Genomic DNA, 17,899 nt, shown 5'->3' on the forward strand with positions numbered 1-17,899 from the left:
GCTAGCTTACTTTGGACATCTTCACCAATTCCTAGAAAAAAGACATTATGGTTGGGAAAGTAGTTGCTATTTTTAGATGCTCTTAAGCCAGTTCTCACTCGTAGTGACCATATACACAACAGAATGAAACACTACCTGGTCCTGTACCACCCTCACAATTTTTGTTATGTTAATCCATCTCGTTGAGGGTCTCCCTCTTTTTTGCTGACCCTATGCGTTTTTGTTGGGTTTTGGGTATACTTCTCCAAGCATGATGTCCTTCACCAGGGAGTAGTCCCTCATCCAAACTAGATGAGATGAAGTCTCACCATCCTCACTTGTAATGAGCATCTTGGCTGCACTACTTCCAGGGAAGGTTTGCTCATTCTTCTGGCAGTCTGTGGTATGTTCAGTATTCTTCACCAGCACCATATTCAAAGAGAGACATCAATTCTTCTTCTATCTTCCTTGTTCATCGTCCAGCTTTCCCATCTATATGATGCAATCGAAAATACCATGGCTTGGGTCAGGCACACCTCAGTCCTAAAAGTGAAATGTTTGCTTTTTTTACACTCTAAAGAGGTTTTTTGCAGCAAATTTGCCAAATGCAATACGTCGCTTGATTTCTTGACTGCTTCTTCCATGACCGTCGATTATAAATCCAAGTAAAATGAAATCCTTGACAACTTCAATATTTTCCACATTTATCATGATGTTTCTTATTGGTCCAGTTGAGAGGATTTTTATAGAGGTTCAGCAAAAAACAAGAGAAACCCTCAAAGCGATGGATTGACACAACTGCCCTACAATGGACTCAACATACCAATGATCCCGAAGGTGGCACAGGACTGGGCAACATTTTCTTCAGTTGTACACGGGATTTCCATGATCAAAGCCATTTCTATTGCAACTAACAACATCACCACCACCAGAATTGGCCACAACATCAGTTAAATTTGGAGATCCAATAGTGGCAGGGGCATCAAAGTTTACTGGTTACTGTGCCCAGTGATAAAAACGGGTGATGGGATTATGTGGTTAGATAGGTCCAGTGTTAGAGACTGGTGGGACTGAACCCTTTTGGTGAAAGAATGAGTAAGGGAGATGGAGCCAATAACTCAAAAGCAAGCTTCTTGAGGGATAATCTTAACTAGCAAAGATAGTAACTAAAATTGCATTGTAGAGTATATAGAAAGAGGTCTCCACAGAGAAAAAATATGACAAGTCATGGTAGTTGTTGTTGAAGTCCTGGTGGCATAGGTTAAGCACTTGGCTGCTAACTGAAAGATTGGTGGTTTGAATTGACTAGCTGTTCTGAGGGAGAAAGATGTGGCAGTCTACTTCCATAAAGGTTACAGTCTTGACCCTGAGCATATGGCCCCTGGACACCCTTTCAGCTCAGTAGTGAGGCTGCTACTGAGGTTCACCCTTCATCCAAAGATTGAATAGGCCCATGGAATAAAACAAGACCAAAGGGGCACACCAGCCCTGGGGCAGGAATTGGAAGGCAGGAGGGGCAGGAAAGCTGGTAACAGGGAACCCAGGGTTGGGAAGGGAGAGTGTTGACATGCTATGGTTTTATTAATCAACGTCATAGACCAATGTGTGTGCTGTCTGATGAGAAACTCGTTTGTTCCATAAACCTTCATCTAAAGTACAATAAAAAAAGAAAAACTACTCCCTTAAAAAAAAAAAAAAAAAGATTACAGTCTTGGGTACCCTGTGAGGTAGACCTGCTCTGTCCTATTGGGTCTCTAGGAGTCAGAATTGACTTGAAGATAACACATATTTTTGTTGTTGTTAGTTGCTGTTGAGTCAACTCTGACTCATAACAACCTTGTGTACAACAGAACGAAATGTGACCCAGTCCTGCACCATCTTCACGATCGTTGGTTTGCATTCGTTGTTTGTGACTGTCTTGTCAATCACCTGGTTGAGGGTTTCATGGTGGACACACAGTAAATGATTGCTGAGGTGTCCCTGAAATAATGGCTGAATCCTGACATGATGACTTTCACATGACGGCTGAGTGTCAGGTGCAGGATAGGTATTTTGCTCCAGGATGCCCTCACTTAAGCCATGGGAAATGCTTCTTTTTATCCTGTATTTATGCAAATACAGTACTCATTTGTCTCAGAAGCCACTTAAAAAACACCTTCTCACATCGTGAAGGAAATGAACACGTTGTCACTAGCGTCACCTCTTCTATTTGTGCCTCCTCTGACAACCATGAAATCTTAAAACCTGGCCAAGAACCATGGAGACACAGTGCATTCATGTCTTTGATGTTTTTCCTTCCGACAAAGATTTTTCCACGAAGCATGAGATTCAATTACAAAATGGCTATTGACTAACGGCACTGGCAGATGACAGACACCAGAAGTCAAGAACAAAATAAGTAAAGTTAAATGGGACGTATTCCCACAGTGAGATTTCACAAAGGCCGTAGACGGTGTCCTTGTTAAACGTTTATTGTCGTAGCATCTTGCATGGAGGGAGAACGTGCCCAGAACAGATGGGATATGTTTCAGGCAACACCAGGGTATTGTTACAGGGACCATTTTGGAGCACAGAGCAATTCAGTTTTAAATTCTGCGTTTCACAAATGTAAAATGTGTAAACAGCCACGCTATAAAGAATGCTTCCATAGGACTGAAGCCCATCTCAGCCATCAACTGCCTGGGGACCAGGGCCACTCCCTGTCATGTCCCTCACCATCCATGCCTTTTGGTTTCACTGCTTCGATTTCTGCTAGTTATCTTGAGGCTTTGGGAAAAGCAAAGCAGCTCAAGTGTGTATGTTTGTATGTGTGCAGGAATATTGTGTGGTGTGTGTGTGCGTGTGTGTAGTGTGGTAACTGTGTGGTGTGTGTGTACGTATCTCTGAGGTGTGTGTATCTGTGTAGTGTATATGTGTGAGAGTGTGTATGTGTGCCGTGGTGTGTACATGCCGTGTACATGTTTCTCTGCGTGTGGGTTTTGTGCATCTGATCGTGTGTGAGCATGAGTGGTGTGGTGTGTGTGTGTGTGTGCAGTGTGGTACCCGTGTAGTCTGTCTGTATGTATCTTTAGTGTATGCATGTGAGAGTGTGTGTACATGTGCTTTGGTGTGGACATGGTGTGTGCATGTCTCTATGTGTGTGAGCTATGTGTGTCTGTGTGTGTGTGAGTGTGAGTGGTGTGGTGTGTGTGTATCTGTGCAGTGTGGTACCTGTGTAGTGTGCATGTATATGTCTTTGTGTATGTGTGTGTATCTGTATAGCGTGTGCATGTGAGAGTGTTTGTGTACATGTGCTTTGGTGCGTGCATAGTGTATGCATGTGTCCATGTGTGTGTGTCTGTGTGAGGTATGTATGTCTGTGTGTGAGCATGTGATGTGGTGTCTGTACATGTGTATCTATGTGTGTGTACGTGTGTGTGTGGTATATGTGTGCTTATATGTGTGATTGTATGTTATGGTGTATGTGTGGTACGTATGTATCTGTGTGTATGCATCTGTCTATACATGTGTGTATGAGTGTTTATGTATGTGCAGTGTGGCACATGTGTGGTGTGTGTGTCTCTACCTGTGTACATATTGTCTGTGTATGTGTGTGTCTGTATATATACATGTGTGTGTGTGTGTATCCAGGTAGAGTATGTGTATGTATGTGTGCACTTTGTTCCTGAAAGACAGTGAACTCCTGAGAGTCTCCCTGATGTTTCCCTAGCATACACCCACACTGTTAAATATTTTCTATACACACTACACACTCAGTGTGTGCTGAAACCAGGCAGCTGGAGTTGTTTGTTGGAGTGCTTGACTGCTGGCCCCTTTGCTGATTAATGATAGAGTTTTTGTCCCTCTCAAAGAAACACTACCACCTGTCTGTCTACGTGTCATACTGTGATGGCTGGCATGTTGCTGTGATGCTGGAAGCTATGCTACTGGTATTCTGAATACCTGCAGGGTCAGCCATGGTGGACAGGTTTCTGCAGAGCTTCCAGGCGAAGACAGACTAGGAGGAAAGGGGTGGCCATCTACTTCCAAAAATCAGGCAATGAAAACCCTGTGGATCACAACAGAACATTGTCCGACTTGGTTTGGGCACATCGTCAGGATGGATCAATTGCTACAGGAGGACGTTATGTTTGGTCAAATCTAGGGCTGGCAAGGGTAAGGGAAACCCTCACTGACATGGCCTGGCACAGTAACCACAGCGATGCATTCCAACATGCCAGTGATCATGAGGATAATTCAGGGCTGGTTAGTGTTTTTTTCTGTTTTCCATAAGGTTGTCATAAGTTGGCATCAACTCAATAACAGCTATCTATCTGTCTGCCCCTCCCTCACTCCCTCCCCCTCCACCCACACGACCATATGCCCATCCATCCATCCATCCATCCATCCATCCATCCATCCATCCACCCACCCATCCATCCACCCATCCATCCATCAATCCACTACCCACATGCCCACAAACCCAACCATCCATCCACCCACGCACCCATACATCTACCCACCCATCCATCCATTATCCATCCATCCATCCATCCATCCATCCATCCATCCACCCATCCATCCATCCATCCATATGTCCATGCACACATCCACCCACCCATCCACCCGTCCGTCCGTTCATCCATCTCTCTGTCCAACCGTCTGCCCATCCATCCAACCGTCCATCAAACCACCCATCCCTCAACCCACCCACCCACCCACCCATCCATCCATCAATCCATCTGCCTATCTATTTATCCATCGATCCATGTACCTGTTTGTTTAACTTATTTTGTTAAATACTGTGACTTCCTTCATTTCTTGTTACAGGAAGATTATTAGTAAGCTGCAGAAGCCTTATTTCAAATGTTGGAATGTGTGTGTAGTAGTTTAGAGCTCAGCTGCTAACCAAAATGTCAGCAGTTGAAATCCAGCAATCTGCTCCTTGTAAATCCTATGGGGCAGTTCTACGCTGTCCTATAGGGTCATTATGAGTTAGAATCAACGCGACTGCAGTGGATTTAATTTTTATATGTGTGTGTGCGTGTTTGAATTCCACAACTATCCTAGACATTGGCTAAAGCTGTCATTTTTGTTAATTGCAATGAAGTCACTTCTGAATCAAGGCAATCCTGTCCATAGCAGAATAAAACACAAATAAAACAGATTAAATGAACAAGCAAAAGAAACAGAGATGGGGAAAGAGAGATGTGATGTAAGCTTGCCCAGGAGCAGAAGCTCAAAAGGTACAAGGACCTTCCTCCCGAGCCAAGAGACAAAGTCTCCTAGAGCAGGTGTCCTGAATTCAGACTTCCAGCCTCCTCTACTGTGAGAAAATAACTTTCTGTTCATTAAGGCCACCCACTTGTGATATTTCTGTTGCAACAGCACTAGATAAAACTGGCCACAGAAAGAGATTTTTGTGACCTTCTCTTTGACCTTCTTCCAAGTTAGTTGAACTCATTCTATGAGCAGCATCCAACTTAGCCTCATGCCACCTGCTGCATTTGCAAGCAATGTCAAACCTTTTGTACGCTCTCTTCACACTCTCATTTCTTTCAACAGCAGGAAACCAAAGCCCTCAACTGGCAGGGATAGCCTTTTGGGGGATCCCCATTAGAGGTTCTTTATTCATCTGTATATAAAATCCATTGACAACATATTTAGGAGTCCCTATGTAGCACAAAGAGTTAGGCACTCAGCTACTAACTGAAAGGTTGGAGGTTGGAATTCACCCAGAAGCACCTTGGAAGAAAGTCCTGGCAACCTACTTCCAAAAGGAAACAATCTTAAAAACCCAAGGAGCACAACTCTACTCTGAAACACATGAGGTTGCCATAAGTGGGAATCCACTCTACGGCAACTGGTTTGGTCTGGTTGGAATATACTTACATTATTTTTCAATGGAGAAACAAAAAGGATAACGTGTTATGCAATGAGCCACAGTCCTCAAATCAATTTCCTAAAGGACAAGTAAGATATTTGCTGGCTGCAGTCAAGTTGATTCCGACTCAGAGCTACCCTGTGTGACAAAGTAGAACTGCCCCGTAGTATTTCCTTGGCTGTAATCCTTACAGAACCAGATCACCAGGTCTTTCTCCCATGGAGCTGTCGGGTGAGTTTGAACCTCCAATCTTTTGTGTAGCAGCCAAAGCCCTGAATTCGGACTTCTAGCTTCCTGAACTGTGAGAAAATAAATTTCTGTTCATTAAAGCCACCCACTTGTGGTATTTCTGTTTTAGCAGCACTAGATAACAAAGACAATAATGAAGAAAAAAGTAAGGGGATGAGTTTTGGAAACATCGTAGCAGCTCCTCAAAAGGTTGAACATAGAGTTCTCCTCAGAAGTTTGACCATAGAATTATCCGTGACCCAGCAATTCCACTCCAGGTGTAAACCCAAGAGAAATAAACACGTATGTCCAGAAAAAATATGCACATGAATATTCATAGCAGTACTCTTCACAATAGCCATAGAGCTAAAATAATTCAAATGTCCACCACGTGATGAACAGATAAACAAAAAGCGGTCTAGCCATACAGCATAATATTATTCAGTCAAAAAGAGAAATGTCATTCTGATACAACATGGATGAGTCTTAAAAACATTGTGCTGGATAAAAGAAACCAGACACAAAGATACATACAGTATGGTTCCATTTATATGAAATGGAAAATCTAGGGAGAAAACAGTGGATTAGTAATTGTTTTGGGATGAGAAAAGGGGCATGAAGAGTGATTACAGGCCAGTTCAATGTTTCCTTTTGGCGCGATGAAAATGTTCTGGAGCCACACAGTGGTGACAACTTTGTGGATGTACTAAAAACCACTGAAGTGTACATTTTAAATGGGTGAAATGTGTGGTATGTGATTTATATCTCAATAAAGCTGTTTTTTTTCTTTTTTTTAACTGGGAGGAAGAAAGAGACCCAGAAATCAGAGAAGGAAATGGACTCTGGGTTCAAACATTTGATGACCTACAACCTCCATTACCATGAGATAAGAAGAAATAGATGGCGCCTGGCCACTGTTACTGAGTGTTTTGATCAAGCGCCCAACAGACAGATCCTGATCGAAAGTAGGAGAAGTGTGGAAACAGAACTTCAAATTTATATGGAAACTAAACTTAATGGCAAGACTGGGGGTGCCCCTGAATCTAATGCCCAGAAATTATCTTTAAACCTTGAACAAAAACTGTGTCAGGGAACCATTGTTATATTAACCAGCAGTTTAGCACAATTAATGAAGAATGTTTGCCTTGAGCATTGTGCTCCTACAGAGAATAATCTATATGAGCATCAACTGGCAACAGTTTGTCTAAAGCACAGATAAGAATTTTAAGGGGCAGAGAACCTAGACTAATGGTAATGAAGCAATACTGGTATGTAACGAATGTCATTGAACTGTTCATATAAAAATCTTGAATGGATGTACGTTTATGTATATTGTCACCAAAAATATATAAAATATTTTTTAAAGTGGGGAAAACAAAAATTGTAATGACCCTAGATGAGCGACAGGAATAGTAGAAAAGACATTAAATTAATAATAGATAAAGGTATAGAAGAGACAGAAAGATGGGTTTCTTTTGAAAGTTTAGTTTTGTTATATTTGGTTGGGTTTAATTTCGTTGCTTTTATTTAAGATGACAACTACTTGAGTATAATTGCATACTGAGGGGGAAAATTGAAAGGAGTTTCCAGAAAAACTCTGAGAAGAAATAGGGGATGGTAAGATCTTTGAGGAGGTCATCAGGATGGACCAATCGCTGGAGAAAGACATCATGCTTAGAAGAGGGTCAATGAAAAGGTGGGAGACACTCCATGAGATGTACTGACACAGTGGCTGCAACAATGGGCTCAAACAGCAACTATTGTGAGGGTGGCACAGGAGCAGGTAATGTTTTGTTACCAACTCGAGTCAGAAGGTAACAATTTGTTCCGTTATACGGGTCACTGCTTGAGTCAGAACAGACCCAACAGCACCCAACAGCAAGGGTCTATAACACAGAAGAGATTTGTCTTATAATTTAGAGAGGGCAATTATTCCCTGAGACAGAGGGAAACAGCCAAAGCAGGACTAGTTATAGATCATGGCGAAAGGGCAGGGTGTAAGGTAAAAGCTCTATGGGAGATCATACCTCCTAGATTCCATGTTCTTCTTGAAGTACGGTGTAAGTTCTACTGAGAAAAAAATAGAGGGAAAATGAAAGCCTTGAGTGGCCCAAGCAAGGTTTTGAGAGTTAGAATTACCACTCTGTTGAAGAAAAAGGGGGTCATACAGTTGAAAGGAATGCCGAAGTCATTGGGCACCCATTTACGTTGGAAGCAAATAAAATGGTACGATACCAACCCCTTAAAAGGGTCCATGGTTTCTTTTTGGGACTATGAAAATGTTCTGGAACTAAATAATGATGATCATTGCACAAATTGTGAATATACTAAAAACCACTGAATTGTACACTTTAAATGGATGAATTGTGAGGCATGTGAACTATATCTCAGTAAAGCTGTTATTAAAATAAAAAGAGAAGGAAAGAAGGAGGCCCAGGAATCAGAGAAGAAAGCTCTCAGCAGTTAGGATCTGAGAAGCAAGGTGGCGTTTCCAGCCTGGGTTCAAGAAATCAAGGGGCCGGAGAGAAAGAAAAAGGAGGGGAAGGGGAATGGATACCTTGGCTGAAAGGAGAAGGTTGGAGTCAGACCTGAATGGAAATTATGATAATATTCATGAGAGGTACTAGGTAGGGTTGGACAGAGGACAGACTTGGACAGAGGGACTAAATAGGGACTAGATATACTGATGGGGCCAACATTCGTGAACAATAGAAATAAAGTTTTTTTTTTTTTCATGGAAGCAAACTCAAGGAGAATCATATGATGAGTATTTCTGCAAGAGGTGCAAAGGGTAATAAATCTTCCATTTGGTTTACAAATTATAAAATCTGCATAACGTTACACAGGAAACAGTAGAACCTTAAATTCAGATGCATACATTTAAAGATGAATAGTAGGGACGGATGTCAGTTGGCAGGAACACAGCACACGGTATCATTAGGGTTGGAGTCACCCACTGTGGTAACTCATAGTATTATACTCCCCCAACAGACCTCATCCCATACCAGGCCATACAGAATCCTTATTAAGGTATTTTGGACTAAAGTTACTTGTATGTCGTAATTCCTGTACATCACTCCTTCTTTTCCTTTAATTACTACTTCATTCTCCAAAAAATTATTGATTTAGGTTCACAAACACTAATGACCACAATACTGTAGCTACAATACCAGAAGAAATGACAATATCCGTGACAATAAAAACACCGGCAGCAATGAAAACAACAGCGTGTGCTTGAAGCTTATATAGATGAAAACATGTGATTCGAAGAATCATTGTAATTGGGAATTAATGGCAGCTCTGAGTGGAGTGCATTAGAAGGTTAAAAACGTAAATTAGCAAAGCGTTTTAGCCCTGTTGTCGTATTGATACGTGTGAGCTGGGCTTAGGAAAACATTTTATTTGTTATTACTAACTTCAGGGATATTTTTATAGACAGTCATTTTGGTGTCACCCCCTTGGACAGTGTCACCTGGTGCAGTCCACGTCCCCCCCACACGCACACACCTCCCTTGATGCCACTGACATAGTGAATTGGAATCAACTTGCCAGCAAATGGTGGGCATTGCAAATGGTTAAGACATTTGGCTGCTAACCAAATGGTTGGAGGTTCAAGTCCGCACACAGGTGCCTCGGAACAAAGGCCTGACAATCTACTTCTAAAAAATCAGGCATTGAAAATCCTGTGGAGCACAGTTTTACCCCAACATGGAGGGGATCATCATGAGTTGGAATCAACTTAGTGGTAACTGGTCCACTGACTTACCTGTATGAAGCCTGAAGCCTCAGGAACCTACTGGTTCTGAGTTAAAAAGAGACTAGAGATGACAGACAGAACCATACACACCCCTCTATGGGATGTGGAAGAGACTCTGCCCTACCAAGGTGGTCATGGGAAGCATGGCAGGGACATGATGAAACGCAGCAGTCAACCATGAGACACCATCATTGGCCATTGTGAAGAAGTAACAGCAGATGACCGTGGTATTGTGATCATAGCCCAAAAGGCCAGCTTCCAACAGGAGCATCTCCCAGGGAAGAAAGATAAGGTAAAAACCCAAACCCCTTGCCGTCGAGTAGATTGCAACCCATAGAGACTGTATAGGACAGAGCAGAATTGCCCACAGGGTTTCCGGGGCTGAAATCTTTACAGAAGCCAATCACCACTTCTTTGTCCTAAAGAGCAGCTGGTGAGTTCGAACGGTCAACCCTTCCATTAGCAGTTGAATACTTTAAACCCTGTACCACCAGAGCTCCCTTAGAGTAGAGCTGGTCCATAGGGTTTTCTAGGCTGTAATCTTTACACGAGGAGATCAACAGGTCTTTCTCCTGCAGAACCACTGTGTGGGTTCACACTGCCCACTTTCAGTTACCACCTGAGTGCGTACTTAACCACTGTGCCACGAGGCAGACAGCGAACCACAGCCTCCAGCTGAGCAGAAGATGGTCTTGCCAGCTAAATCGAGGGCAAATATGTGGAAATTCAGCCCACCTCGTGCCTGTCAGGAGCCTCCACATACAGACAGGAGCTCCAGCAACCTTGTCACTCAAGACTACACAGGAGTAACTTCAGAGATTCATACATCCTGCCACTTAATTGGAGCCCAAGGATTTGGCTGGAATCCTTGGTACTGGGTCATCAAGCCGGCTCTATGTTTTGGGTACTTTTGAGCAATCCGCCTAACTGAAGATTTTAGTTACTTTCTGCGGTCTTCTGGGAGCTGATGTTTAGGCAATGTTCCCTTTCTTTGTTTTCGAACTTGTTATCTTGCTAACTTTTTTTTTTTTTACTGTGGTGAAAATACACGTAATAAAACATACGCCATCTCAACAGATTCTGGATGTGTCAATCAGTGACATTGATTACATTCTCAGGTGGGGCCGCCTTTCTTGTTATCCTTTTCCGAATCATTCCACCCCCATGCACACACACTTAATGCCCTCTAAGCAATCTTGTCCACTTTTTTCCAGCAAAAAAGTCTTTTTTTTTTTTTTTTTCCCGTTGCTATGCCATGAATTCATAAGGAATGGATTCTAACAGATTAGGATTCTTGCCACTAGTTCTCCTGAAAGGGTCATCTCTGCACAGACCCGGGTTGACCAACCTCAGTACTATTGATATTTGAGGCTTGATCATTTTTTTATAAGTGGAGGGGCAAGGGGCAGCCCTGTGCATTGTAAGATGTTTGGCAGCATCCCTGAGATCTAGACAGTGGATGCAAGCAGCATCCAAATACCATTGCTGTCGAGTCGATTCCAACACACAGAGAGCCTATAGGACGGAGCAAAGGGCTCCATAGGGCTTCCTAACCTGTAATCTTTATGGCCTGTTGGTGCAGAGGCTAAGAACTTGGCTGTTAATCAAATGGTTGGCAGTTGGAATCCACCATCCACTCCTTAGAAACCCTTTGTGGCAGTTCTACTCTGTCCTATAGGATTGCTGTGAGTCAGAATTGACTTGAAGGCAATGGTTTTGTTTTGTTTTGTTTTGTTTTAGAACCTTTATGCCAGCAGATTGCCACATCTTTCTATCATTGAGGAGCTTGTAGGTTTGAACCGCTGACTTGTGGGTTAGCAGCTGAGCACTTAACTGCTGCACCACCAGGACTCCTTGCAAGTATCCTAAACTAAAACCCAAGCCAAATCCACTGTTGTTGAGTCTATTCCAACTCGCCATGGCACTATAGGACAGAGTAGAACTGCCCCATGGGTTTCCAAGGAGCAGCTGGGAGATTTGAACTGCTGAACTTTTGGTTAGAGGCCATAGCTCCTAACCACTACGTCACCATACCCTCCCCAAACTGTGATAATAAAAAACTCCCCAGGTATTGTCCAATGTTCCCTGGGAGCCAAAACTGCCTTACATTGAGAAGCACTGGCATCGCATACAGTCACTATCAAGTCTAAGCCAGATAATTTTTTCTTTTTCTTTTACCTTTTTCTTGTCCATTACTTTCCAGAGCTGTGGGATATTCAGTTCTGGGAGCGATAGACCTGGAGCACACACAGGTCAATTGTGTTGGCAACAATGCTGGCCCCAAGTTGACTGTTTTCAACAATGCTGCCAACAAGGCCTGTGACACTGTGAACACTGACATAGCTTTGGCATGGCAATGCAGGGCACTCTTTGTTGAAGTGTCTCCATGCCCTTGATGCCCACCATAGCACCCTGGTTTTCAATTCAGGAAGAAGTGGTCAAAACCAAATACCACGGTTATGAAAGGGACCCTCTCTTTCTCTCTGCGTGAATAAATTTCATTCATTACTATTTATTGAGACTTTTCAGTCAACTGGAGGTTGGGGAATACAGCCACAAGGCAACGCTACATTTCTTTAATGTGTGTCTGGTCGCACAGTCAAGATGGTTCTCATGTCAATTCAACCCTGGTGGTGTAGTGGGTAAGAGCTATGGCTGCTAACCAAAAGGTCAGCAGTTCTAATCTCCTAGGTGCTCCTTAGAAAGCCAATGGGGCAGTTGTACCATGTACTACAGGGTCCTTATGAGTTGGAATCAGCTAATGGCAATGGGTGTTTTTTTAAGGGTTGGGTGGTCAACTACTGGCTGAAAGGTTGGTAGTTCAAACTCACCCACAGCCTCCTCAGAAGACAGGTCTGGTGATTAACTTACAAAGCTCACGGCTTTAAAGATGCTTTGGGGCACAGTTATACTCTGCCCTCATGGGATTGCCATGAGTTGGAAATGACTCAGCAGCCCCTGACAACAAGAGCGGGAATCACTGAAACTCATTCAGCTGTCTTGTTACCAAGTGGGAGTGAATATACACCACTGCCGTCTGTCACACAGTCTCTGGAGCGAGCACCAATATTTGATTGTCTTTCTTCTGAGCCCTGAAGCCTCCATCCAGCACTGACTCATTGCAGTTTTATGGCTGACACCGTATGCCGACTTCTCAGAGAAATGTCATATACAGTACTGGTAAGACATAATGTAAGGTAGGTGACACTACATGGGGGGAAAGTGCCTTGAACAGCAAGCCTCAGACCTGGAGCAAGGTAAGGTCAGATGTTCGTAGTCTGCTAAGGCTTTACTGGGGCACATCACCCCACTCCAACTAGCAATCAAGCAGCCAGTTGCCATTGAGCTGAGTGCAGATCATGGCGACTCCATGTGTCAGAGTAGAACTGTGCTCCATAGGGTGGCAGTGGCTGATATTTTGGCAGTAGATGACCAGGCCTTTCTTCTGAGGCACCTCTGGGTGGACTAGATACTCCATCCTTTCAGCTTGCAGCTGGGTGTGTTAACCATTTGCACCACCCTGGGACTCTATTAAACTAGAGACTCTGACGTTTTTCAGGGTGGATTCGTGAGAACACAACATGGTGGAAGGGAACTTGTCCCTTTTGACCCAGCTGGGAGTTTTACATAAACATAAACTGTGTGTTCTCGTAGATTCCTGTACCAAAAGAACCAAACCAGACCCGGTGCCATCGAGTCAATTCCAACTGATAGCAACCCTATAGCACAGAGTAAAACTGCCCCATAGGGTTTCCAAGGAGTACCTGGTAGATGCAAACTGCCTACTTTTTGCTTAGCAGACAGTATTTTTTAACTGCTACAGCACCAGAACTCCAATTCCGGTACAGTGGAATATTGTCCAGCCATAAAAAGGAATGAAGTTCTGATACTTGCTGCATTGTGGATGAACCTTGGAGATGTGATGCTGAGTGAAAGAAGCCAGGCACAAGAAGTAACACCGCGTATCGCTCCATTTATAAGATGTCCAAACGCCCAAACCAAACCCTCTGCTGCTGAGTGGATTCCCACTCATACGGACCCTTAGGACAGAGTAGAGCTGCCCCACAGAGTTTCCAAGGCTGTAATCTTTATGGAAGCAGACTGCCACATCTTGAATTGCCAACATCTCGGTTAGCAGCTGTGCACTTAACCACTGTGCAACAGGTTTTCTTATGAGGACCGTGATCCTCAGGCACCTGTCTCTCCCACCCAGGGCACAGCAAAACTTTCAGCTTAGCATCCAGCAAGTACTTTCACCATTAAAATAAGTCTGTTGCTCGTTTAACCTTTGGAAAACATTCAAACCAGGCAGGGATCAGGAAATAGGAGAGTATTAGCAGGGAGAGCCCTGCTAAGTCAGCGAAGCAGACAGAGTGATGCAGCCAGACTGCTTACAGAGCAGGTTGCAAAAGAGGTGGCTTAGCAGCCAGAATTACAAGGAATTCAAATTTCAGTGTAAAGCAGCCCTTCCTTTAACAGAACATGGGAAAGGAAGGCCTCACTGGATATCATGACTGTTTTGTTTATTAATTGAGAGCTGAAAGCAGTGGATTTTCTGTTACCTAACCAGTTTCCTTCCTGACGAGAGCATCTTTTTTCATTCGATGTGAGAGCCCTTTATGTTTTAAGAATATAAATACTTTGCCTTCCAAGTACAGTTTACATAGGATTTCTAAGTATTTTCCAACATGTTCTTGATATGTATAACTTGCAAATGCGAAATGCTGGATTAATGATGGAACCAGGCATGGAAACGGGACTTCCCTGTGTTTGTTTTTTGGCTGGTTGTGATGGATTATGTCCTTCCTGTCTGAATGTACTGAAGGTGGACACACATCACATTGTAGCACATTACCTAATGTAAATTAAATTAGTAATAAGGGAAACTGGGGTCACTGGTAGTTCAGTGGTAAGTTCTCTCCTTTCGTGTGGGAGACCCCTATGGAGCCCGTTTGGTGTAGTGGTTAAGACCTCGTCTGCTACAAGTCTTAAGACAGGGATGGGACTGGAGTATACGATAGAAAATGATACTGGTGAGGAGAGAGCTTCTTGGATAAAGTAGACACATGGGGCTATGTGGGGAGCTCCTGCCTGGAGGCAAGATTAAAAGGCAGAGGGGGTCAGAAGCTCACTTACACGAAATGGACATGAAAATACAGAGTGGAGTGCAGGGGTGTGCTGTCTCATTAGGGTGAGAACAACTAGGACTATATAGCAAGGTGTATATAAGTTTTGTACAAGAGACCGACTTGATTTGTAAACTTTCACTTAAAGCACAATTAAAAAAAGGGTTCGGCTGCTAACCCAAAGGTCAGCGGTTGGAATCCGTGGAAACACTATGGGGCAGTTCTAGTCCTATAGGGTCGCTATGAGTCAGAATTGGCCTGATGCAAACAAGTTTGGTTTGATTTGGTGATGTGGCAGGTCCAGGTTGGATTCCCGGCCAATGCACCTCATGTGTAGCTACCACCCATCAGTTGTTGGAGGGTTGTGTAATCTTATGGAGCTCCCAGACTAAGACAGACTAGGAAGACAGGCTGGGAGATCTACTTCCAAAAACCAGCCAATGAAAACCCTATGGAGCACAAAGGCCCAATGTGCAACTGAGCATGTGGATGTCACAGGACTGGGCAGCATTTTATTCCATTGTGCTTGGGGTCACCATGGGAAGAGAGCCACCTGGGGCAACTAACAACACCAAGAGCAACATAGAAAATATATTGTCCACTGAAGGCGAGAGAGAAAGGAGAGGATGAATGGACTGCGTGCATTTGGGTGGAGCTGTTTCCTCCCAAACACTATTTCAGCCTCTGCTTCATTTGCATGGAGCCCATCTGCATGAAAATAGAACACCAACTCCTAAATCATTCATAGGACACAAAGTGCCAGGCTGCTGAGTGAGTGAGGACAGAAAACTCCTCTGAGAGCAAATATCTTTCATCAGGTTTCAAATGACGAAGAAAAGGCAATGGCACCCGATCAGCTCATGGAACTTCTGTCATGAGATGTAAAATTTCCCTGCCAGAGGAATAAGCCTCTCCCCTTCCAGTCCAGTCCACTGGCCTAACATATAATAAAAAGATTAAATTATTCAGGCTGCTTGTGCTTCACTGTCTAAAAATCTTCAATATCTTTCCTCTGAGTTAGAAGCAAACTCCTCAGATATAAAAGCTGCCCCCATATTAGCCAAGCCCTATCGGCCTTGAAATCCCTGGGTGGTGGAAACAGCTAATGCGCTCACTAGTAACTAAAAAGTTAGAGGTTTGAGTCCACACATAGGTTCTTTGGAAGAAAGGGCTGGCTATCTACTTCCAGAAGATCAGTCACTGAAAACCCTATAGAGCGGTTTTGCTCTCATGGGGCCACAATGAGTCGGAGTTGACGCAGCCACAACTGGAAAAAAGTTAAACATCAATAAAGAGTGACATCCACCTGTGATGTAAATGGGAGCTGTGGTCATGCAGTGGTTAAGAGCTCAGTTGTTAACTAAACGTTCAGAGGTTTGACTCCACCAGCTGCTCCTTGGAAACCCTATGCAGGGAGCTCCACTCTATCCTGTAGGGTTGCTACCCTTGGAACAGACTAGACAGCAATGGGTGGTTAAGAGATCAGCTGTTAACCAAAAAGTTGGCAGTTTAACTCCATGAGTTGCTCCTTGGGAACCCTATGGGGGCAGCTCTACTCTGTCCTGTAGGGTTGCTATGAGTTGGAATAGACTAGACAGCAACGGGTTGTTTTGGTGTTATAAAAGAAACATGAACAGGTATCAGTTATGTCCTTTTTACATTTGTAGCCCAACTCCACAAACCTTTATTGAATATCTGTCTTGTAGTACGCAAGGTGAGGAGTTAGAAGATGAGTGAAACAGCTCTCATCTTAAGGCAGAGCTATGGTGAGATTCAAATGACTATTGATTTAAGCAGTCTTTATAAAACAGAAGTTTATTCTCTCACAATTCTGGGGGCTACAAGTCCAAAGACCTCTTTAACGTGTTGAAAAGCAAAGATGTCACCTTGAGAACTAAGGTCTGCCTGACCCAAGCCACGGTGTTTTCAATTGCCTCATGTGCATGCTAAAGTTGGACAATAAATAAGCAAGATGGAAAAATTGATGTCTTTGAATTGTGGTGTTGGCGAAGAATATTGCATATACCATGGACTGCTGAAACAACAAACAAATATGTCTTGGAAGAAGTACAGTCAGAATGCTCCCTAGAAGGGAAGATGGCAAGGCTTCATCTCGTATACTTTGGACATGGTATCAGGAGAGATCAGTCCCTGGAGAAGGACTTCATACTTGGTAAAGTAGAGGGTCAGAGAAAAAGAGGAGGTGAGATGGACTGGCACAGTGGCTGCAACAATGGGCTCAATCATAACAAGGATTGAGAGGATGGCACAGGACTGGACAGGGTTTCCTTCTGTTACACATAGGGTCACTATGAGTCAGAACTGAGTCAATGGCACCTACCAACAAAATACAAATCCAAATCAGGGTCTCACAAGCCACATGGATTTCTTCCTTGTCAGTATCCCCAGTGTTCCTTGGCAACCGTCACAAGGTGCGCCTGTCTTGCCCAGTTGACGCATGTCTGTGTCTAATGTGCTCTTTTTATAACTCAGAACTGATTAGATTTAGAGCCCAACCTACTGGGATAAGGTACCCTGATGGTGCAGTGGTTAAGCATTCAAATGCTAAGGAAAAGATCAGCAGTTCAAAACCACCAGCCGATGCTGGAGAGAAAGATATGTCAGTCTACTTCCGTAAAGATTACACAGTACCACCAAGTCCATTCCAACTCATAGCAACCTTATAGAAGAGAGTAGAATTGCCCCACGGGGTTTCCAAGGCTGCAGTCTTTACAGAAGTAAACTTCCTTATCTTCTCCCAAGCAACAGCTGCTGGGTTCCAACTGCCAACCTTTGGGTTAGCAGCCAAACACTCATCCACTGCACAACCAAGGCTCCTTCCATAATGATCACAGCTTTGGAAACCCTAATGGTCAGATCTACTCTGTCTTAGAGGGTTCTGTGAGTCAGAATTGACCCAATCTCAATGGCAATGGGTTTGGGTTT

The sequence above is a fragment of the Loxodonta africana genome, chromosome Y, assembly GCF_030014295.1.
Source record: "Loxodonta africana isolate mLoxAfr1 chromosome Y, mLoxAfr1.hap2, whole genome shotgun sequence".
NCBI lineage: Eukaryota > Metazoa > Chordata > Mammalia > Proboscidea > Elephantidae > Loxodonta > Loxodonta africana.